Genomic DNA, 25,463 nt, shown 5'->3' on the forward strand with positions numbered 1-25,463 from the left:
TGAGCTCCAATTAAATGTTATAAACATTTTTGTTTGGTTTTAAGCCAGAAATGAAAACTGAAATTCTTTCTTATTTATTACCCAAGGGACACATTAGCAGCAGTACCTCCTTACTGAGCAAGGCTGTACATGTATTAAAGGAAAGCATCTGTCACCTGAACAAGCAAACAAGGAGTTGCCTTTTTCAGTCAATACTTAATTTCCACATGAAAGATAAGAACATGTGCACCCACCTAGGAAAAACAACTCTCAACTTGGCAAAACACACAGGGTATAGGTTTCTTTTTTACCAATACCAACAGCGTATAATTGTTTCTTAGTGAAACTACCTTAACCAGCAAGCAGAAAAATTCCTGGGAGATTAAATACTCAGTCCCCCAGAATCAGGTTTGAATTTTCTACTTAACATCAAATTCATGTTGTGATGCTGTTATTCTGGGAAGCAAACTAATATTTTCTATCTTTTTTTCCATGCCCCGAATCCATGGGCTAACAGTACTAATAGGTTTGTATTTTAATTGCTGGTACAAAACTATTCAGTCAACCACTTATTGATTCATAAGGCTCTGAAAGTCCTAGGAAATGTTTAACATCTTTATTTTTATGATTTCCATATGTAAATCAGATATTAGAATAGGGCTTAATTACAAATTAAATTCCCCCTCCTCCCCCCATGATGAAGAGATACAGCACAAAGCTTTCACTGTAGGATAAAGTTGATGAAAGTGATTAAAATAGAAGTTGCTGTGCAGTTGCTCAGAACCACACTCTTGCTTTCTGCAGTTTCAGCATTTCCAGAACATGGAGGAAAGCATAAATAGACTACAACAATGAAACAGAGCTCCACCAGAGATCTGAGACAATGTGTGCAAACACAGGAACTTCCCTTTTTCAACCCTTGGTAGTCCCTGATTCAGAGAATATCCTGTATCAAAAAGTTTAGATGATATAAAGTTGGACATGGGAAAGAGGTGAATTTGTCTTTCACTGAAATTTGAGTTTATAGTCTCAGAATTTAACTGGACAATGACTGTGGTGAGGATTGCATTTTCTATGCAATTGAAAAGAATGCCAACACTCCGGGGAAGAATTCAGGTTGCATGAATGATTTTGAACACAAGCAGCACCTGCATAAACTCCCACTAAGCTTCAAGCCTGCAAACTTTGACATTGCGGCATAATGCTGCTGCTGCTGGTGCCTAGGGTACAGGGATAACTTCATATCCAAGTAGAAGTTTCTTTACACTGAGCAGACTGTTAGAGTCCAGAAATTCCAGTGAATCACAAGAGTTATAGCATGGGCCATCTGTAATATTCCCCCCACCCCGCCCCACAAATCCAAGGAAAGGAAAAATCTACCATGTTTACTTGACTAGACTGCAAATTTGAAGACAGAGCCCACATGACAGAGCCCAGTTTTACCCTTGCACCTCCACTGTCACTACTAATCTGACAGCTTCCTTCAACTCCTAAGCAATGCCTGCAACTGCTGCAAAGTTTTTAGAGGCTCCTAACAGCACAAAGGCAAATCCTTCTTTTTAGCACTTATAGGTTTGACAAATCTGAGTGGTAGCCATGGGGAAAAAGAAAATTCCTCTTGTGTAATTCAAGTGCTCCTGTCAAATATCAAAAGATCTGCTTAAAAAAAAAAAAAAGGGTAGACTCTCTCAAAGAAAAGGTCATAATGACTCTTTCCAAGGAAAAGTCAGGGTATATCTATGCACGTTTTGCACAAGGCAATGTCTCAGTAATGCAAACCAACATTAGTTTAGAAAGATACATGGGTAGCTATAAAAGTCTCAAATTAAGTCATATTAATGACAAGACAAAAGCACTTCTATTGCTACAGTTTATAGCTGTGGATAAAATGGAGAATAGTTTAGAGTGAGGAAATTTTAGACTGACAGAAATATTTCTTAGTAATAGCATTATGAAGCAGAAAAAAATAAATACTGAAAACTCTGTAAATAAATAAAAATACTGAAACTCATCTTGATATAGGGTGATTTCCAAAATCTATTTGATCTATAAACCAACAAACCAAAACTATTGACCCATGCACTTCTTCCTCCCAAATCAAACCATATTCAGTGTCTTATCCAGCTCTGATCTGGTACCTCAAACATTAGATCAGTCACTCTTACGTACATTTACTTTGTGGCATTTCATTCTTTTCCTTCAGTTGTTCAATACAGAGAGGTTACACACACCTGTCTGCAGAAGTAAAGACAGAGAGGAGGGGGTTTAAACTACAATAGCTGGAGCTTTTACAATGATTGAAAAAACTGTTTATATATTTTTACCTTAGTTTCCACTTGAAGCAGAATGGTATAACTGAGTCCAATCCCTCTGTGTGGAAGGCAATTATTTATCAGCTTCCTTTTGGCAAAGAATTCTTTCACCTTTTATTTTAATGCACTGAGGGTACCAAGGTGTTTCCTGCTCAGCCATTTATCACAGCAGGCTTATAATTTATTTTAACAAGAAACACAAAAAGGATATCACAGAAGTGCAATGCCCCACAGTAAAGGGAATGCAATTCTAATAGCCACCAAGACAGGTTTCTAATGCTGAAGATTCTCCTAACCAAAGCAAGCACTGTTAATCCCTGTTGAGTCAGAGCATTGCCCAGACTGCTGATGTATTCAGGAATTACTGCCCCCTGCTCATTGCCCCCAGTTAGACTGCCCACAGTACTATGAACAACTGGCATGTAACACCAGAGATTACCACCAGCTGTATATGCACACAAACCCATTCCTATGCACACATGTACAAACACTCCTCACCATGCTATTAAAACACCACATTTCTACAGTCAGGTCTCACCTTCTCAGAGGTGTGTGCATGCTGTTCCAAAAACTAGCCTGAAAAAATGAACACTTTTACCTTCATTTCTAGATTAACATTCTTCATTGTGAGGAACAATTAGCACCAGCTGATGGAGCTATTACTTTAGTTGAGTTTTGAAATTGGTACAAAGTTCACAGTAAGTCTGAAGTCACTAAAAAATTGATTTTTAAATTATTTTTTTTGCCAACATAAGAGAGATGTTTCTACTTCCTCCAGGAAACATAAAAGTAAATTCCAGAATTCATTAAATATTTGTGCTCAGCCTATTCCCTGAGCTGCATGATAGATCCTGGACAAGTGAGCATAATTGAAGTTAAACATTTCCAGCATTCAAGAATAACATTTTGACCTTTATCATCTGAAAGAAATCCAATTAAAAAAAAAAAAAAAAAAAAAAAAAAAAACAAACCACAAAACTTCACTTTGCCTTTAATATTTAGAAGAAGAAAGTTACACACAGGGGGATTTTGAAATTTTTCCTCTTAAATTTAACTTTATTATTTGCAAACTCCTGCATCCTCTCAGCACAAGGAATTAATCAGTTCTTCTCTGAGCTTTTCCCTTTGCCAAGCCAAACATCTGCACTTGCCTTCCCCCATCTGCTGTTCTTGTTGTTGAGTAGTTTACCACCTCAATCGCAACAACTTCCTTTTCAGTTTCACTAAACAATAGATTGGTGCTCTCCTGAATGAGGTTGCCTTCTGTCTTTTCATTCCATCTTTCCCCTTCACTAACCTGAGCTGATAAGAAACACCACTAGCAAAAGCTCATCTCCTTTGCTTTAAAAGAGAAATTTAGTTCATTTTATTCTAAGTAACTCTCCATGCTAGTTTGTCCAAGATTAAGATATGCAAAAATACTAAGACAAATGCAAAGACAAGCCAAGAGCAAGGTCTTACATATATATATATATATAAACACTTGTTTTAAAGCAGACTAGGAAGAAGGCCATTTAAAAGCAACACAAACACATTCCTACAAACCACTGCAGCTATTGTTAAACATTTACTTGGTTTTGCCTCTGTGCAGTGTTACCCAATAGGCCATTTCCATTGTATTTAATAAAGTAAGTGTGATGAGATGCTACAAGAGCCAAAGTTGTCAATTCATGACACATTTTTGTCACATATGTGTTGTCCCGATTATACAAAGCTCTAAATGCAAGAATTTTAAATGAAAAATAAGACAAATCTGTAGTATGTGAATCCTACAGGCTGAAGAGCCTGAGGGCAGTAAACCAAACCTACAGCCTATTTCTGTAAGTCTCACTGTTTTGGGAGCTGCTAGCAGCCAGAAATGGATCAGCAGATCAGACTGAGGAACAGAACTTTCCCAACTGCAGACTCAGCAGCTTCAAAACCAAACCATCATATTGATCTACATTAAAATAAAAGACCTAAAAGAATTTTCTTAAACTACAGTAAAATAAATTTAAATAATTCCTGATATCCTGGCAACTAACATAAATGAGCAAACTCCAAAGTGCATTTCTTGGGATTTTTTTGTTATTATTGGAATGCTGTGTGAGCAACTGGAACTGTAAATCCCATGCCAACAGTTAATTCCATATTGCCTTGACTCACACAATGATGTAAAACCATTTCTACATAGATTTTTCAGTTATGCTTTCTGTAAGATCCTCTTTTGCCATTACCAGCACATCAGTGCCTTACAGCAGTATGCAAAGTATCATGAAATTTAGTTAATAGGAATCCATATTCCTCTCTAACCCTTTTCCAGGAAGAGGAGTACTACATGTAATATTTTCTTCTAACTTTTGATTTATTTTTAATATTAGAAGCAGTAAGCTTAACGTGTTCTTTTTACACTTACAGGGCAAAAGAATAGTTGGGAATGTCCTTGAACATACCTGTTTCCCCATGGGCATTTAATTCATAATCTAGGAACACTCACCTCCAAAATAAATAACTCTATGCTTCCAAAGTCTCCACTATGTTTTCAATCACAGTCTTGGGGTTTGAGTCTTTTGCCATCTAAGGACTCCTTTAACAATGCTAAGGCTTCTACTTCTTTTAAGTATTGGAAACAACTGGAGATCTGACAAAATCCAGGACTACTCTACAAATTGAAAAGAAAAATATTATAAAGTTTAGTTGTTAAAACCAGAGATGTGACACAGTTTAGGTCACTGTGAGGTGACAGCCTCTCTGAATAAACAATAAACACACCAACACTAAACTCTTTCTTATCAGCATCTCTAGATATCTATCACCCACTGTTTCTAAATTGCTAAAAGCAACTTCTTACTTTACTGATTTGTCCAAGAACTGTAAAATATTATTTGAGTAATATAATCACCTCTGCAGATAAATACTCGTCCAGACTTTTTGAGTTTGAGAGGGGAACAGAAGCCAAATCTCCTAACAATTCCTTAAAATATAATTTTGATTTTTTTTTTACTTCACCCTTCCTCTTTTTATTTATAAACCTCTGTACATGAGAAGGACTCAAATCACTGAGGGAAACGGTTCTCCTGAACAGCCACAGCTATCCCAGCAACTCCGGGGTTTGCTTTTTGTTGCCCCTTTCTCATTTCATGTATGTTGAGTGGAGGACTAAATAAAGCATGCAGCCACCAACAACCCTCCTTGGGACACCTTCAGCAAGGGGCAGCCTGTGAAACAGGTCCTTCACTCTGTCTCCTCATTTGCATCTTTGTCACTTGGCCTTCTTCTTTCTACTTGCAAGTGCAGTCCTCTCCCAGCAGCATGGATCACTGTGTTTTTGAGGGAGGGATACTCTTATTTTTGGGACAAAGGCACAATCATCCCCTAGGTAAGTGCTAACAGCAACAGCAACCAGAGGCCCAGAAAACAGGGTAAGGTACATGTCTCAGACCACTTGCCCTGTTAAGGCACTGCCTGCCTCCAGCAACCCCTCAGAGAGAGCCAGAGTTGGGCAGCACATTTTAACACCCTTCCAAAAACCTCTCCCAGATTCTGTGCAGTTGTCTGAACCACTATAGGCTACTAGGAGACATACTAGCCTACAGAAACAAAGTTTCACAGGTTAGCTGTGCCTTATTTAAGAAAAATAATAAAAAAAGAAGTAATCTCATTTTGCTTTTGAACTACCACCCAACAAGGATATTGAAAGCCTTTTATTCTTTCATATAAGGCAGAAACAGCAAAACACTGTTCCCATTCTCTAATAGGAATTCAAATTTTCTAATATGAACGGACAGCTCTATTGTAATTTCATTGTTTTCTGAAAAGCAAGCATATAGAGCACAGCCTGTAAAATGAGAATTTGCCTCCCCTTACATGCATATCTCGCAGTTGTCAGTCTGAAATGTCATCTGCTATCCAATCACACTTTTTGAAGCTCTCTGCTACCAGCTTCCCATTTTACTAACCAACTTAGTATCAGCAAATATTTTAAGGAGGTTAAGAGACTGTCAATTAAGATAACAAAACAAGAACTCTAAAAATTGCTTCACTAGCTATTTTTTGCCTATGGAGTAAGTGATGAGATGCATCTTCTTTTTTTCCACAAACGTCAATAGATAGCAGCAACATTTATGTAAAGGGGACATTTTCATATGCAATATAAAAGCCTATAGTAATACAATAATGAAACTCCCTTTCAAATTTAGATCTGAAAGCACAGGTTCATCCTTCAGTCTCACTATGTCTCAGCATATGCAAACAATGCTGGTAAACCAAAGAAACCCTAAATTGTTGTATCAGCCCTAAGGCACAGATATAAACGGTTATTTTCAGGACTTCCTACAGTTTACAAAAGGGAAGCAGCCAGAGAAGCTCTTGCTCAAAGCAAGTCTTCAGAAATCTCTGCAGCACTGAACAAGATTCCCTCCTTCACAGAGCTCCCTTAATTACCCTAATTTGAAAATGTTCCAATTAACAGCTAAAAAGTGAGCATAAAAGGAATGAGGCTGCTAGCTCTTCCATTCCTATCCAACAGGAAGAAAGTTTTCTTTAGAGAAAAAGTTAGTTTTGCATGTTATCTAGCTGATAATTAACCAAAAAACCTAGAAATCAACAACACCATACCACTCCTCCATTTGCAGCTGTGGAATTCCGTAATTTTTTTTAACGTTTCTGAGAAAAGCTTTTCTCTGTCACTTTGCTGGGATAAGATTTTAAACAAACAATTAAAAAGACTTGTGTAATAGGGAATTGAAAGTATCTTTTGCTGGTAATGCCTCCGTATGTGCACGTTATTTCCTCCCCATTTTGCTCCAAAGAGCAAGGAATTTTAATAGGATAATGTGGAAGCTTATAAAACCATCACTGAGGGTGCAAAGATTTAAGAAGGGAATGTTTAATATTAACTCAGCAACACCAATGAGGTATCACAGCTGGTCTTTTAAAAATCTCAACAGTTAATTCTGTATAGATCAGGAAAATAAATGCATTTCCAAAAGCTGATTTGCAATTTAAGTATTGCTGACTACTGCCTTTATCCATATTTAAATATAACAGAAGCAAATCCAATTATTCAGGGAAGAGGGGGCGAAAGTGAACTTGGGTTTTAAGAGCTTTCTGGTAGTCAGTCTCTCTTGCCTTCAATCTTCCCTCTCATCTATTCCCATTCTCATTCTCCTCTGTATCTTTGCCTTTTCTTCTGAAGGCAATAACTCCTACAGTCAATATTCCTGTTTGGTGCTGGTCCAAATCCTTGTTACTTGATAACAACCACAAGTTCCTGCTTCACAAACTAGCCTGCTTCTGTATGCATCCCATGTGAACCACAACAAAAGTCATATGTGTTTTCCATATAATTTTCTACCTTTTTTTTTGAGAGAGAGAGAGGAAGTAGGTTAATGAGTTCTGATGTATTCAGTTATGCCAGATACTTACTCAGCTGGAACATTCACTGCAGATGATCAAATCACTCATTCAGTTGCAATCTGGAGTTATTTTACATAGGGCATCAAAATAGTTTAAGTCCTTAACTTAAAAAAAAAAAAGAAATTCCAAGAAAATTCCAGATCTATTTAAATTTATTAACATAATAGAAAGAGAAACTCACTAAAACATGATCAGAAATAGCAACTTGATATTTACAAAATAATGAAAGATAGGACTGCAGGTGTAAACATTTCACTGAGCAGACATAAAAACAGCTTTAGAAGAATAACTGCCTTTAGTATAAGCTGAGGTCAATACATTATAAAATGTGAAAACAACTTTCAGCTCTAGCTAAGATGCAACAAACTTCTTGAATATGATATATAATCACTCAGAAAAATGCAAACAACAGATCTAGCCAACTTGCACAGGCACAATTTTCTCAGGAGAAAATGAGGAAAAAGCAAAAAAACCACCACCAAATAAAACACCAAAAACTTTAATTCATTCCACCCATCTAAAGTACTACATCTGTTCCAAAGAAGTTAACTATGTTTGTTCTGGTTTCTTTGGATATTAAATGCAAGATAAAAGATCTCTAGGCAAAATGTAAAAGATTGCATCTTATTTTTTGGGAAATAAACAGATTCCAGAGGTGTGTTCCTGCCCAGCCAATCCCGAGGCTGTTGTGCAGCTCTGCCACCTCTCAGAGCCCAATCACAGCCATGAAGGGAAACTCGTTTTGCAGTTTGTCTCGGCGGCGCTGATGATGAATGGCTGCTTCAGGGGGAGAGATCAAGCTGTGCGGTAAATCTTCCTATTTGTTCCATCTGCTTTTCTATTTTAAACAGCTGCAGTGATCACCCTGGCACCCTACATTAAGTACATGTGAATTTCATAAGAGAAAACATTTCCATAAGTGACCTAGGGAGGACAAACCTTTCTCAAATTGAACACTGCAACTTCTGCAAACAGTTGCAGAAATTTACTATTATTTTGTATCTGTCTTCCAGAAAAGATATGGCATAATCATAGCTCAATTTTACAGTTTTTACACGGTCTACTTTGCAGCCATAGCTGGTTTCAAAATGATGGTGTTCTCCACCTCCCATCCTCCTGCCTAGCTCCACTTTGCAATACAACTTGTAAGATGACAGAAGTAATATACAAACAGAGTATGTTTATTAGAATATGCAACTTAAATACACAAAAGCCTAACTTGTAAGCCTTACTTATTTTGTAACTGTGCTGAGGTCATACTAATGTAAGGTATGCCAATACAGCCTGGCTCCAAAGGTCACCATTTAAAAGGAATGCTTTCAATAAAGCCCATTACTGATTTTAAGCCAAAAAGACTGGTAAACATACTGAGACAAGCCATGGGTTTGGGTGTTTTTTTCCTTTGGTTATAAACACCAATTCTTGACTGGTCAGATTCCAGTGTGGCCAAATGCTGCTTTCACTTATACTTTCACTGTGTTGTTCTTTGTCTCCTGACATAACACTGTGCAGCACTGCTGTGTTCTGCTAAACAGCTTCCTCACTTCTCAAAGCTAGCTACATTTCAAATGCCAGCAAAACAAAGTTTAGTGCCTTGATAAGAATATCTACCCTACCCCCAAATTGAAATGTTTTAGGATTTTAAGGAAGGAGAATGCCAGCTCATGTATCTACATGTGCTAGATTATAACATAGTTGTTTTCCTATTACTGTTTCTTTCCCCCACCTTCAATTCAGTTTCTTTGAAAGTTTGAATATGTTTAGCCACTTATGAATTAAAGTAAATGAAAAATGAAGTGAAATGGCAATAAAATGAAATTGCAAATAGCAGCACTATAGGTTGCCTTTTCAAAGTCTCACAAGAAATAACATCTCTTAGGTAATTTCCACCATACTGTATCTATGGATCATTTTTTCACATTAATATGTCATGCTATAGAATTTTTCTAAAGTGCAATGGTATACAAAAATTAGCAGAAAATATTTCAACTTCGACTAAATATACTTCTATAAATACATCCTATCAGCTTTTCACATAACTCAAAACTATTGTGAAGTTCCATGAGCATTATTTACATTTTACAAATGAGCAAACTGAAATGGGGCTATAACTCGTCCAAGATCACACAGCAAATCAGAGAGTGGCAAGGCCAGGAATAGCACTCATCTCCCAGGTCATTCCTAGAAGTGTTAAGCCCATTTCAATATTGCTGAAGCAGGACAAGGTACATTTTGGGGAGAAATGCCAGAGGAAGATTTCTTAGTAAGGAGTCAGAGAGAACACTCATGTGCCAAGTTCTTGAGAGATCAAAGTCTCGATTATATTTCTGTCCCCTCCTTGCAATAAGACAACTTGTTGAAAGTGCCTTTCAACAGCAGGACACACGAATGTGAATGTGACACCAAGCTGGCAAAGGCTTCAGAAATTAAGATTTGATCTTAAAGGCTAACTACAGTATCTTTTGATTAGCAGAATTTGAAGCTGACGTGTTTATACATTCAATGTATAAGTTTGCAAATACAATGACTGAACAACAAAATAACCACAATCCCAGTGTTAATCTCTTAGGAAGAAATCAAAATTATTTGAGAACTGTCTGTACAGTTTCTATTATTTCATGAGTTTTATTTTAAAGAAGATTTTAATATTTAAATAAGTTTTAAGGCTATTAGACACACTTAGCACCTTTAAGAATTTCAGGAAAGGAATTATAATTTTCTGTATTTAGACAGATCTAAAGTAGACATTTTGAATATTATTCTAATGGTAACACAATACATGGTTAAGTCATGCTACCAAGGTGTTTTCTTTTGGTTCACCAGTAAGGACTGGAAAAATTGTGCAAAAAGCCTCTGCACAACCAGCATAAAAAACCAGGTCAAATTAACAAAACAAAACCCTGAACAAAGCAGAAAGATTCTACTTCACTTACCTGCTTTCAGCACACATAATCCTAAATTGTCACGCTCTGTCAAGGAGCTGGAACACTAAATTGTGACCTCCCTCAGGCTGACAGTTTTTCTTTCATTTGGGATTTCAAACAGCTGAACTTCGTTTGCTTTATTTCCTCACCTCCCCACCCCCATGTCCTGCCTCAGCAGTACCTTCTTCTGCAATGCTCCCGTGCGTCAGCGGGATGCGTTCTGCAGCCCCGCATGCTGCATGATGCAAGAATGTGCAATCTGGAAGGGCTGTTATTGATACAGTCCCAGCAAGGTGTGTGCCTTATGGGCACACAAAGTTGGGCAGATCCTGTCTGTACAGTCAATACAGAAATCAATTTCTTTATGTAGTAAGCACAAGTGGAAATGAACAGATCTTTAAAAACAAATTTTTGATTTCAAGACACAACATGAAAGTTGGCATCCTGTGACACTGTAGGAAAATAGTAAGATGGCAAAGTAGGAATCAAGAGCAATGAGATGACGATGACAGAAGAGGGCAGGGAAAAGCTGAAAGGAGTTCAGTTTAGGATACATTAACTAAGGTAGTCATTGAGTCATCAGACATGAATATGATCTATGCCCAGACAGCTGAGACAGAAAATGGAATCTGAAATTCAGAGACCAGAGATGGTCTACCTCAAAGAAAATTAATAGGAAAAACTTTGATGAGTTTGATAGTGCACAGTAAGTGCAAAAAAAAGCTACAACAATAATACCCTGCACATTTAATTAACATGAACATAGAGAATTTACACAAAAACACTAGAGTCAAAAATCTTTATTAGCCTGGGACTAAAGACATTTATCAAACGGATTTTACCATTCATGTTGCTTTCATTTTTAAATTCTGCTAATCTAATATTTGCAAGTCCCACTCTTTCCTTATAATCCTGGCTGTAAAGCCTAGTGAAGTGACTGGCTGCTAACTGCCAAGTATTCTTGTGCCTTAGCAGGATATAGGCACTTCGTTCCAGTAACATGATTTTATTTGGCAGTTGGCACCAAAGAGGCATTAAGGTTATGATTCAGTACTTGGTTGTCTCAACAATCTAATGCTGAATGAACTTCTATCTCCCTAGCATTTGATAATCAGACTATCAAAAGGTTAAAATGGGCAAAAGTGTTTCTAAAACTTTTTTTCTACAGAAATCTTCATATTTCACAGGGCACTTGTCAAGGACAAGAACACTAAACAATCAGCCAGAGGTGCATAAATTCCAAAGCAGTATTTATTGTGTTACTATTAGCTACGCTTTCTACTAATACCTCTCTCTACTGCCCCATATAAACACACACACAACGCCCTTACTGAAAAATACTGCTCACTTTGAAAATATTCTCAAAGCTTTATGTTCTCACAACCTTCATAGATCACAGAATTTTCCTTTCCCAGAGCATAGCAGCAAAAGGGAGACAACACTGAACAAGCACCAAAAAATTCTTCCTAATTTCACGAGCTACTGTGTTGCTCTCTCTCACCAACCTGTACTTCTCTCTTCCCCACTCCAGAAACGGTAACTAGACTTCCTCTCTTGTTTCAGTTCTGTCTGCAGAGAAGCAAGCAAGCAGCACCCATTACAACCCCCGCTCAGCTCTGAGCACTGCTCCCAGCACTGCTGCACAAAGCTCTGCTCCAAACTCACCTGAAGCAGTAAGTCCAAAAGCCTCTGTCCTCCAACAGGCTGATATCTTGAGCCAGAAGTGCAACTTGCTACACTGTCATCTGCTGAAACCCACATCTCAAATTCTTCTACTCCAAGAAGGACGAAAAGAAATCACCAGAAGAAATGGTTGTATTTGAGCTTGGACTGTGTCCTCACTCCATGAAAGCCTAATGCCAGAGTTCAGCACTTGTTTTCCCCTTCAGCTTATAGAGCAGTTCTTCCAAAAGGTAAAAAGTAAAACTCACAAACCAGCACTTGGACAATGTAAATTGTAGGTGCTCAATGCTATTCCTGAACTCTGATCCAAGTACAGATCTAACTACACTCACTAACACCTCTATAAATCACCCCTTTCCAAACCAGCTGGTCTAGTAATGCATAAGGGGTCCACAAGAAGCAAGTCACTGTGGGATAGATTAAATTAATAAATGTCCGTCATTTAGGTTGGGGATATTCCCAGATTTCCAGCAGGGAGAAATCAAGCAGACCATTACACAAGCACAACCTTTCCAGCTTCCATTTTGCACAAACTGCTATTTTCCCTGGTTCCACTCCCAAAGTATAATGGTCTACAATAAAAGGGCTGATTCAGTTTTTTCAAGGACATTGATAATTTAATGTTAAAAGGAAAACTATGGGGGTCTTGTTTTCCTTTTGTTTCTCTATTTGATATTTTGAAGATTAAAACTTCACAGAAGAGGGAAGGAATCGCCAAAAAGGAAGTCTGCTAACCTGACAATGGGCCAGCGTTGGGTTTTATGCTAGCTATTCCAGAAACAACAACGAACCAAACAAAAAAACCCAGACTATTTTGAAGTTCCATATTTATAACTCTAGGCTTCTGATGTTCATAAAAGCTTTTAAAACTAGGAGGTCACTAAACAGTCACCCCAGGTATCATATAACTAATTCATGTCACTTGGGGAAGGTGGGGAGAAAACTATTAACCCAGTCTTGTGGGAAAAAAGGGAAGAACCGGCCATCATCAGCCACCTTCTTTAATCTACTGCCAATAGATTAAACCAATAATTGTCTACAGCACCATTTGACGTTTGGCATTTGCTACATTTCCTTCCTTTCCAAAATCCTTTAAGAAAAAGTTTTGAAGATGCTAGAATATATGTTTTAGCATGCAAGTGTGCTTCAACACAGACAGAAAAGTAAACATTTATAAGAGCTGTTATCACAATAAGTTCACACAACTGCAATCAATCAATTTACCACCATTTTGTGAGTTAAATCTTGTCACTTCAGCCACAGCAACTGACAGCATGCTCCCCATTTGATGCGTTTTACACAGCAAGTCAGACAAATAAGTTTTTATAGATGAGCTACTCCAAAGTTAATGGCAATTTAGTTCACATGCAATCATGGGAAGTTATCCTAAAATCAGAAGGCCTGAGTGTGAAGGGAAGTGTTAGCGTGTATCTTGTAAGTTCAGTCACAGAGAAACACTCAGGGTTTCTCTTCAGGTTGCAGGTTTTCATGGTACTGTTCATGAAACCTCTGGCACTTCACAATGCCCAGGGCCATCCACTATGTGCAAGATTCAACTGCACACATATCTATGTTTGAAAAAAGGTTTATTAAACAAAGTAGAAGCACAGTGTCACTAAAGAGACATGTATTTCATCTCCTATTGTTTGATATAATTAGGAGATGGGGAAATAAAAAGGCCTCTGCACATTTAATATATGCTATTATGTCATCTAGTTGCATGTTTGCTTGAGGCTTACTTCATTTGGCCTGAATATAAACTTGGAAGAACTTCAGGTTCTTTTAATGCTAATGATCTAGTTCCTGCATAATACAGTCAAATGAAAAAGCTTGACATGGGAAAACTTAAATAGCAACAAGAATACAGAGTTCTCTTCAAGAAGAATTTCAGCTTCAGCCTCTATTAAACTCAACCCAGGGTACAATACTTGCTGACAGTGTTTTGCTCGTCCTCCAGACTGTCCTGCTGGTTCTGCAACCCTGTTTCAGCCACTTAGCTGCAGTAGTGCAGGTTACATCTCGCTGCACTTAGATTTTGAAAGCAAGTTGCAAATCCACCAGAGATGAATTATTTTCTTCCTAGGTGCCAAACTGTTCTATGAAGTCTTATACACCCATTGATATTTTAAAGAACTGTTCTTCTTTCCCCTTAATGGGAACTTCTAGATGCAAACATTTTTCTCCAAAACTAAAGATAAAATAGAAAACTCATAGAAAATACCAAGAGACACCCAGTTTTGGTGCAAACCTCCACCAAGAGGTGGCAGTCAGTTATAAAGGAATAATGAACCTACAGTGCCCTCACGTGTGAGGGGATATTAACTAGAAGAAGTCTGGAGACATAGGAAGGGAGAGAAAAGTTCTCAAGACTTCAGGAAGGACTCTCACTGAAGAAAACAGTGCTTCCCAGCACGTGGGGATAATTGCCCTCATGCATTAGGACAGACTGGGTACTATAAACATGTGCAAGAAACAGATGACAAAACGTCTCCACTTTCAGCTGCCTTTTCAGATGCTTGTGAGCTGAAAGTTTCATGAGCATTCCCACTACAGGAACATAATAAAGGCAGTTTAGTTATCTAGTGTAGAAGCCTCTAAATAGTATTTCAAGGAAGTATCACCTTAGTGGAAGGTCAAATTGACTTATACAATAAATACTGTGCAGACAAGTCCAATGATGTTGAAGACAACAACATTTCTTCAAGTGTCTGAATCTCTTAGCAAAGATCACACTTCACTCTATTACCCAAAAGTTATCTTTTCTACAGTTATACAGAAATTGAGGAGGGTAATGCACCTTAACTAGCATTCACAAAACCTGTAGGTCAAGTTGGAAGTCACCTAAGTTAACCAACAGGAAGCACCAAAGACAGGAGTACCTTATCACTCTCATCTCTCACTGTACTAGAGCTTTCTGCCCACCACAAAAAGGCAACTGCATCTATTCACAACCACAACCTCAAGCTGAGAGACTGGTGCTCTCACCTCAGCACTGAGATCACTAAAACAAGGTAGAGGCCAAGTCCCAGTCACTAATGGGCCCAAGGTGATTTCACCTCCTATCTAAATAAGGTTAAGCTGTTTAATGATGGCAACACAGCCAGCACTTCCAACTGCATCAGTCCTGCTTTACATGCAATTCTTAACTTGTTCACAGGCCCGGAAATAAGAGCAAAAGCTAGTTCAGTTCTCTCCTCTTGGGAGCCCAGGCATGTAAAGGGCATGACTTTGAACCACCTCAGGGAGAAAAGGTGCTGAACGCAGAGTCCCACTCTTTAGAAATGCTCTAACCACTAAGCTATTTCTCAGGAGTGGGAGGGGTAGCTCTGATTTGTTTTGTGCAAAGCCCATCTGATAGGTCTTCAGTAAACATGCTCCAAGAACACCATGTTCTGCAAGCTCTGAGAGGAGATAGAAGGAAACATTTAATCTCTGGCTCCACAGTGAGCTTACTTGAGCATAGGTGTGGAACTGCTACCCACTTCCAGACCTGAAACAGCCTTAAGCACGGCTAAACATCTGATGAAGATCTAGGTAGATGCTCACTGACTTTGCCTAAAGGGTTACAAGGATCCTGAGTTTTGAAGCTCTGAGTTGGGTTCATAAACACAAGCTTCCTGAACTCAGCTCCTGTCTTTAGACTGCGTAATTGTCTTTCAGTGACTTAGTGAAAACCAGAACCTTTGCCTTGACAAATAATTATAACACACCCATGTTGGCTGTAAGTGCAGAAACCTGAAGTTACCTTATTCCATTTAAAACAAACCCCCAAAACTCAACCAAGCAAAAAAAACCCCCACCACCTGTACTATGAAACATTAAGTTTGAAATGCAAAGCATTCAGATGCTAGCAACTACCAGAAGCTGAGTTGATCTAGATTATTTCAACTTTTAATTTTTAAATTTTTGTTCTACTGTAGGGAGAACATTTTCCTGTTAGGGTTGCTTTTTCCTATAGTTCCATCTGTTGCAGAACCTGACCTTTTTTATTATTATTGTGAACAATGTATCAATGACAAACCAGGGACAAACTTGTCAATGAAAATACTGCATAGTAAGCTCTGTCACGATCATGACCTAAATGTATCCCAAGTGGCTGAACTGCCATTCTCCTGTAGGAGGCTGCAAGAAACAGTAAGTAACAAAGTGTAAGAAACAGTAGAGCACTGCACCTGAAAACAGCTCCAAGATACAAGCTAACTCTTTCAGTTGCATACATATAGTAAGGCAGTTCAAAGAATTTCAGGATTATTTGCATCTACAAGGCCACAAGCTCCAGCCCCCTTCTTTCACTTAAAACACCACCTATGTTCTGATGCATTAGATACTGGTAGTAAATCTCTGAGAACACAAGCTGGGTCACTGCTACAGCCAGGGTTGAATTAAGTAGAGCACCTTTCCCACTAGATGAGGCCTCGTCATACAGCAGGATAAAAGCTAAAACACAGCCAGGAAGTTTCACCAGGCAGGGTCCCTCTGAGCACACACCAGTAACTCCTGTGCACCACAGTCACATAGCAAAGAATATAGTTTCTTCTAGCTAGTGAGGACTGCCAAAGAATTCTATTTTCCACTATCTGTCTTTATAATAGTGGACAATTAACTGTATTTAAACAGATTTTGGCCTTTTAGCCTTTCATAATGCAGTAATTTTACTCTGCTTGGAGTAAAGAAAAAAAAGCAAATAGCAACACTACCACACAACACATTATTTTACTTAAGATAATACAGTTCAGCAGAAAAAAAAATTATTTTATTCCAGAGATAGATTAAACATGTTTATTGGTTAATTTTGTTTAACAGGAACTAAAAAGTCCTAAAACCTTAAATATCAACCCTCTCTACCCAACTAGAATCTACTCTTTTGTTGAATCTGTTCTTAGAAAAACTGGTTAGGTGCCATGTGCTAGTTTAAAATTCTTCGTTGGTAAGCTCAAAATTAAAGTTAAGAGTTATTCACCAAAGTTTAATAATAACTTCATTTCCCTTAAAGTCCTTCATATAGATCCCTTGCTAGATCCTTCAGAAAAAGAAAATAGACTGATTATGGCTATTATTTTCACTTAGTACCTCTACCAGTATTTTCTAGTTAGGTTGGGGAAAGTCTACACCACGGCCAGCAACAGAAGACACCATCCTACATACTCAGGACTGATTTCCTTCACAAACCTCAGCTTTTTGACCCCAACTCTTTCAGTTATTAAAACATCACTGTAGTTGGGGAGGGGATTTTTTTTCCGTTGTTGTTTTGGCTTTGGGGTTTTTTTAATCTGTGGGAGTGCGTGCCTCCTGTGTTCAGACGTGGTGACTTAGTGCAGTGAGTGCCTTTTTCCTTCTTTCAGTTTTGTTTTTTTGAAAGACATATTGATGCCAAGGCTTCATTAACAATACAGAGGTAATATTAAGGAAGATTCAGTTGGACATAAATGCCTTACAAAACTGAAATTGTGACAATAATGAATCAAAACAGAAATAGACATGAAACTTGAATATAGTGGTGATTATTCATAATTAATATATAAGGTGCTGATTGACCAACTACCACAAACTTCTTATTCATGAATGCTTTTCTTCTCCCTTTACTATAACTGTGTCAATCATCACTGCTTTAAGTCATTTACAATTACATTATTTCTAAAGAGAATTAGCAAGATATCATCACCAACAAAAAAATAACTAAAAAATATGCCCCATCTCAAGAAGTTTTCATGTTACTGTTCTGCAAACAGAAATAGCATGAGACAAAAAGGACAAAAGTTTCATTTTTCAAGAGTTTTAGAGTAATACATCTCCATTTATATTGACGTCACTTCAAACAAATCAAAAAACTGGCAACAAAACATGAGACATGAAGTCTCCCCCAAGTGTTCCTTCAAATTCATTACATCTTCCTGGAGCAGGTGCACCAGCTTAAGTTCATTCCACATGGAATTCTGTGAAGCAGGTACAAGTGAAGAATGTCTATTTACTGCTGTGGTAACTGCCACACCTGGTAGCCCACACTGAGCCAATTTAGTCCTGAAAATACTGCAGCTGCATTCATATGACATTACCTTTAACCTCCCAGGCCCTGCTGAAAGGTACACCACACCAATAAATAGACACACTGTGCTTCCAGGCTCCATATGGCCCATCCAAAACTTGCTTCCTGCATCTCTCTACTCCCAGTGTAACTTCTCAGATTAAGAGACAAGTGTGAGTGTCAGCTAGGCACAGTGATCACACTTATGGCCACAGGAACTCCAGGAAACCTGAAACCTGTAAGAAGAGACACATGATTGTTCATAACTAAGAGAGTTCTGAAACAACTCTCTTGTTGTGCAGCAATGTTTCAAGATGCTTCTGACCAGACCAACCAGCACAGGGGCCTCAACCCTGCAAGCACATGCATGCTTCACTCTACCACACAGGAGAAGCCATTCTGGCAAATTAGGGCTGCTCCCAGGAATAACAGGCAGATGGGACTTTTTTCCAGAGAATGTCTGTGGTACAGTACACCACCACTACACCAGGTACTTTTAATGAAGTACCTGCTGGATTATTTTTAATCTATAATTTTTAGATCATGTGATGGTATTAATGTAAGTACTCTCAGTAAAGCAGTTCCCTCCAAATGTGACAGTAAGTGCCCAAAATACTACTGCTAAGACAATAAATACTTCAGAAGAAAATAAAAGAAAAAAAAAACAATTAAAAAACCCTAATTCCTACCATAACAATCTAATTAAACATATGTGTTTAATATAATACTAAGTTTTATCTAAATAAAGAAAAAATGCTTTCCTCTTTTCGTACAAAAAAAAATTGTCCTATTTCTGTAGCATGACACACTCTTTCACCCTCTTCAAAAAAAGATCCCAGAAGCTGAACTTTGAAAAAGCCATGCAAACATGCATTTCATCCTAGTTTTCTGAAGTCAGCATATTTAGAAGTGTTCTAAAAAGAAAGAGAAGATAAATACTTAGCATTTTGATTGGATAAATTATTTTAGCATATTTCAGTCTTCACCAAAATTCTTGTTCAACTCACCTCATTAATCTAACTGGATTACCACTACTCAGGTTAAATCCTTCACCCACCTTACAGGGCCTTCAAAGCTTTCTCACTACTTCAGCTTTACTATAAAGCACATTGGACTGAGGTAAATAAATTTCACAGCATCTGGACAAAATGTGTTTTTTTCTTAACTTGATGAAGTTTTAAGACCTCAGGTACTTATTTCTCAATGTGACATCTTGTCAATAAAAATTACCTTTAGGGCCAAGTTAAGTTTTGAGATGAGGCAGAGTAAGTTTCAAACTCCAGTTCAGTACAGATCCCACTCATGCTTGAATGAGATACTCATACATCCAAGGCAAATGCTCTAAGATTTTTATAACTTCAAATGAAAACATGAAACTCCTAATGCTTGAGAAGATCTGCTTTGTCTGTTCAACTGCCTTCACAAGTCACTTACCTGAAAGAGGCAAACCAGAGACTGGAATGTGAGACCTTCACGTTCATACTTTTTGGCTATTCTAAGGGTATTTTTCTTGCTGTTCTTCATGGGACTTGCAGTTATTACTGAGGAAGCCTTTTCCTGCAAGCACTTTGTCAAAAGCAGCACATTTTCACAAAAAGGAGGGGGTTTTTTGAGACATCAATCAACTTTGCAACAACCAAATAAACACTGGTATTCTAGCAAATTCTAAATGTTACTCTCAAGAAAACACACTGATGAACTAGTTCCAGTATTGTGGTGGGTTGATGCTGGCTGCACACCAGGTCTCCACCAAAGCTGCTCTATCCCTCCCTTCTTCAGCCAGACAAGGAGACAGAACGTAATAAAAGAAGCTCGTAGGCCAAGGTTAGGACAGGGAGAGATCACTCACTCACCAGTTACCATCACATGCAAAACATACTTGATTGGGGAGTTTAATTTAAATTATTAATAAATTAGAGTAAGATAATGAGAAATAAACCCAAAATTTCAAGCATCTTATCTGCCCCCACCCCACCTCCCTCCTGGCCCTAACTTCCCTCACAACTTTTTCTACTTCCTCTCCCTAGCAATGCAGGGGAACAGGGAAGGGGGTTGTGGTCAGATACATTGTCTCTGCTGTTCCTTCCTCCCCTGCTCCAGAGATCCCTCCCCCCAGGAGGCAGTTCTCCATGAACTTCTCCAAAGTGCATCCTTCCTCAGGGCTGCAGCTCTTCATGAACTGCTCCAGCTTGGGTCCCTTCCAGCGGGTGGAGCCGTTCAGGAATGGACTGCTCCAGCATGGATCCCCCTCAGGGTCACAAATCCTGCCAGCAAAACCTCCACAGCTCCATTCTCCACAGGCCACAGGTGCTGCCAGAAGCCTGCTACAGCACAGGCCCCCAGACTTCCTCAGGCATCCACCCGCTCTGGTGTGGGATCCTCCACAGCCCGTAGGTGGAGATCTGCTCCACCACAGACCTCCACTGGGACATCCCGCCTCACCATAGTCTGGGCCATGGGCTGCAATGGAATCTCAGCTCAGGTCCCCAAAACACCACTTCCCCCTCCTTCTTCACTGCCCTTGTCTGCAGAGCTGTTCCCCTCATACATCCCTCCCTTCTCTCACTCCAGCTGCTAATACCCAGGGCTTTTTCCCCTTTCTTAAAAGACACTATCCCAGAGGTACCACCACTGCCACTGATGGGCTCGGCCTTGGCCAGTGACAGGCCCATCTTGGAGCCAACTGGACATTTGGGAAATTTTCAACAGCTTCTCACAGGAGTCACTCCTGTAGCTGCTATGAAACCAAAATCTTGCCATGCCAACCCAATAGAAATACAGAGCCAAGGGGGTAAAAAAAATAAAATCCATTCTTTATTAAATAATCTGCCCCACATATTTCCTGGACTTCATCTCCACTACAAGAGAGAAATAAAAAACGATCGCTATAAGAGCCTTCTAGAAACTTGGAATTTGCATCAATACTGAGAGCATTCCTTTTAGGATGCTCTCCTGCAGATGATGCCAGATTTCCAAATCAGATTCTGTGAAGAGTCATGATCCCATCTAGTTATGTGAAGCAAAGCAACTGCCAACAAGGACATAATAGCAGCTTCTCTTCCATATTTTCTTATAGTAGCTGAATATTGTTGCAACAGAATATTATATGGCATGCTGCTTCAATTCTTTATCATTCTATAATATTCAGAATTGTTAAGAACTCAACTTCTTAGAAGAAGCTTCCCCTTGCCATTTCAAAGTTTCAGGGCTCAAGACTTCTCAGAGAGCTCAATAATCAGAAACACAAACTATGCAAGAGGTATCACACTATTTTGAAAATAAAGTAGTTTACAGACTTTATTACCCACATGAAGACTGTCCTGGTCTGTTGGAAAGCTTGATTTCAATGAGCATCAGAATCTACCATTGCACCAGATAAAGGAATCTAGTCTCAAATTCTGTAATTAAATTATATTTTTCCTGGCTTCTATTACATACAGAAAGAGAAGATACTTCACGTGATACTATCCCTAGGAAAATCACTTCATTCTATTTCAAAACTAATTATGCTTGGCTTAAGAATTTAGAGTTAGTTCTTTGTTAGATTGCCTCTTATATTGTATATCCACAATAAAAACTTACAGCACATGCTCTTTCCAGTTTGATTTCCACTTACATTTCTTAGCAGTTTTAGACAACAAAGGAGCTCAATGCTTTTTACAAGTCCTGTCCAGTTGGATTGGCCGCTCTTATTTTTGAACAAATATTCAAGTAGTACTGTAGCAGATACTCTACCCCGGAATGTGGTCAAGCAACCTGGACAATGCCCTGTTTGCATAGCTATCAGTGGTGGGCTGAGCTCAGGCCATGAGCTGGTTTTGGTGTTGAACCACACTAAACCGGTCTGGTCCAGCTAAATGACCCCAATTCAGTATCCTGATAAGGAGGCAAAGGTTTGGCAGACAAGCTGCTCAGACAGACATGGAACTGGCAGTCAGTCACTTGATACTATGGAAGTCCAGTCCTCTTTCTCTAGCATATTCCTTCTTGACACTCCTCAAGGTTAAGAGAGAGATCTGCCCACGAGCAGATTGGTAGGGTGAGTTACATCCATGTCTACTTAACTATTCCTTCTTGTGAGCTTTAGTATAATTGCTTTGCAATAGTGCACTGTACCATCCTATATATACAGTGCTAGCAGTTCTAGCTTTTACACTGTGCAGGAAAGAAATCTAGGGCTAAGATTGGATCCAGCCACACCTGGACCTCTCTCTGAGAAGGAGTTTAGAAAGCAAGGGGTTCCTTTCAGCACCTCGTGGTTCAGGACTTGTCACTGCACCCTCCACAAGTACATAGAGCAAATGTTTAGAAGATTAGTATTCATTTTTCTGCTGAAGTTTTGAAAATACATGATGACAGACTTGTATATTTGTTTCTGTTACAGAATCAAGAAGGTGTCACCTTACAGCTGTCTAAAACAGCTACATACAAAAAGAAAAATTTCACACCAGATCATCACACAGGACAGAACCAGACAGGTTATATTAGCAAAGGATAACCTGGGATAAGTTTGCACTAAAGGCACAGACTTCAAACAAAACTTCAAGCTTTGGCCCTCCCACACCAGCATCCCTGACACAAACTCTGAGATTATATCTTTGAAGACATTTTATTCCTCAAAAGGCATTTTTATTCATGAAGTCATCATTAAACAGAGAATTTATAAGTCTGAGTGAGTGTGCAACTGAGAAATTTTCAGTTTTCCAAAACAACCAAGAAGAGGTTTAGATGATAGTATTAAAATCTCATTTTATTCTCCGTAAAATGCATTAGTTTTTTTGACCTCAGGACATCGCCCCAAGTATTTTTTAGCAACTGTTTCTTTGAGGAAACAGGCAGCAATTAATTTAGCTTCCATGTGAGATTTCCATCAGAACTTTGCAATCGCCTTAGCATGTTGTTATGCACATGCATGAAGATTTATTGCTACTGGAAATGACTTTTGAGCCACGTGGCTACCCTACCCCAGAGACCTGATAGCCAAGAACTGTACCTCCCCCCAAAACAGGCAGATGTGTGACACTGCACCACAGACCCTGGGCTCTGGGAGGAGGAACACAGGTGGAAGCCACATACATGGGGAAGCACACCACAGCTTACTAGTACAAAATTAATTTTTGAATCATGAAGCAGCAACATTTTCCACTGTCCTTAGGAGTAATGTTCTGCACACAGAATTCAGAGTGTATAAAACCAACACTTTTCCCAAGTCTTCTATCACTATACACAAACATACAGAAAACTCCACAAAGAACACACAACAGTCTATGCTTCAATCTCAGGCATTCATTTAATGCATAAGCTTGCAAAGAGTTAACTACTACCTTTATTATTTTCAGAACCTAAAATTAAGATTTTTACATTGTGCACTACAAATGGCATCTTCTGCATTAAAAAGCAGCTTTCATTCCTAGTGAAACTTTGCTCAAAACCTTAAATCCTTTAACAGAAAGGCCTGACACCAAATAATGAAAGAAAAAGCAGCAACATTTGACATTTCCAATTTACACATACTGACAGATTATAGACAATATCAGACAAGCAGAGCTGCCATGTTCTGAATAGCTAGAAAAGCAGAACACTACAAGCCAAGATACCGATATGCCTTTTAAAAGCCAGACAAAAACATTTCCATTTGGCTTATTTTCCTGCCTCGTGCAACAGAACAGCAGCAATAAAAATGTCAGAATTAAGCTTCTCTTACAGAATACTATTTACAGATCAATTTCTAGGTAAATATAAGCAGCCATTACAAACATAACTCTTAAAAACAAAATGTAACCTAGGTGAAGTTAGAAGATTTCCAAAACCTTTTCTGTAACACAAGTAGGAAGGACAGAATGGACACAAAGGAAGTTACAGCAAATAGCAAAAGCATATCCTGGTAAGGCCTTATCTCGTAACATGGTGAGCTCCAGAAAACGTTTTGTGCACCACAGTTGCCAAATATTTAGTACTGTTAAAGGCACATAAGCTTGCACTCAGCACTGACTTGAAATTCACAGAAATAGAAAGTTTTTCTTAAACTTTTTCCTTTCCTCGGTCTTTATTCTACATGGGTATCAGTGTGAAACTAGTTTAGAACTAAAATTTAAATAAATGGAAAGTCCAAACAAACAGTTTAATCTGAGTGGAATGTGCTGTTGGCAAACAGGCTGCATTTAAAGCTAAAAGTTTTGTAGCACCAGATCACCAGCAACAGGCTCAGCAACAAGCTGCAATGGAAAAAAATCTTTCAGAAAAGAGATTCTCCTCCTCCCATCCCCTCTCCCCTCAAAAAAAAAAAAAAAAGGGAAAAAACCCTCACAAATGCACACAGGAAAGGCTTTAGAACTTGAAATAAGTTTGCATTTTCGAGTTTGTTCCTCCTTTGAATAAATGTCATGTTACTCTATGTTTACTCTCTAGGAGTTAAGAAATCCTTGACAAAAATATTTTCCTCAGAAGAAAACCATTTAAAAACAATTCAATAGCAATCAACAATATCCCAAGGAGAGAAATTTGGTGAAGAGGTGATTACATCTTGAGTCTCAAAGCTAAGGCCCACAAAAGCCAGTCAGCTATTTAGGCAGACAAAGGATTTGCCAGCAAAGACCTGCAAGTAAGAAAACTTCATTACTGACTCCAGAAGGCATAGGACAGTGAAAAAAATGTAACCATTTTAAACTAATTTACAGGGGGGAAAAAACCTCACGTGTTTTCAGAAGCAGTTTTCAGTGCTTTTCTACAGTACAGTGCCTGAATTGAAAACAATTTCTCGCAGTTGCAGAGAAGGGACACATTATCAGATTACATAAGTAGCATCACCTCTATTTTTAAAATACCAGCCCAGTATATTTTTGGGTAATATTCTTGCACTAGAACACAGCACTGGGTGATACTTTTAACCCAAAATTACATGAAAGAACAAACTTGGTTTCTACATAAAGCTGAAGAAAGAAAAATGGTAAATTGTTTACCAGGTTTAAATAGAACTAAACCAGCTCACCTTCCCAAACCAACTTTTGGCAGCAATTTAACTTAAGCTTTCCAGAAAAAAAAAAAAAAAGAAAAAAAAAGACAAAGGGAAAGAAAAAAAGTCAAAGTCATTGAAAACATCAGAAAGGCAGTAAACAGGAAAAAATGCCAACACTTAACTTTTTGGGT

The 25,463-nt window shown here is 38.4% G+C and overlaps 1 protein-coding gene across 2 annotated transcripts in view; it reads right to left on the bottom strand.

Moving 5' to 3' along the window:
- The window catches only part of SESN1 (sestrin 1), a 78,097-nt gene that overhangs the window by 43,390 nt on the left and 9,244 nt on the right, over positions 1 to 25,463 (bottom strand). The window contains exon 1 of one of the 2 annotated variants that reach the window (XM_064412883.1): positions 10,622 to 10,640. The exons of the other annotated variant lie outside the window; for it this stretch is intronic. The gene's annotated coding sequence lies outside the window, so the exon portion shown is untranslated. Of the gene's footprint in view, positions 1 to 10,621; positions 10,641 to 25,463 lie in introns of those variants that run through there. 2 annotated transcript variants of the gene reach the window in all.

This window comes from Passer domesticus, chromosome 3 (genome assembly GCF_036417665.1).
Source record: "Passer domesticus isolate bPasDom1 chromosome 3, bPasDom1.hap1, whole genome shotgun sequence".
Taxonomy (NCBI): Eukaryota; Metazoa; Chordata; class Aves; order Passeriformes; family Passeridae; genus Passer; species Passer domesticus.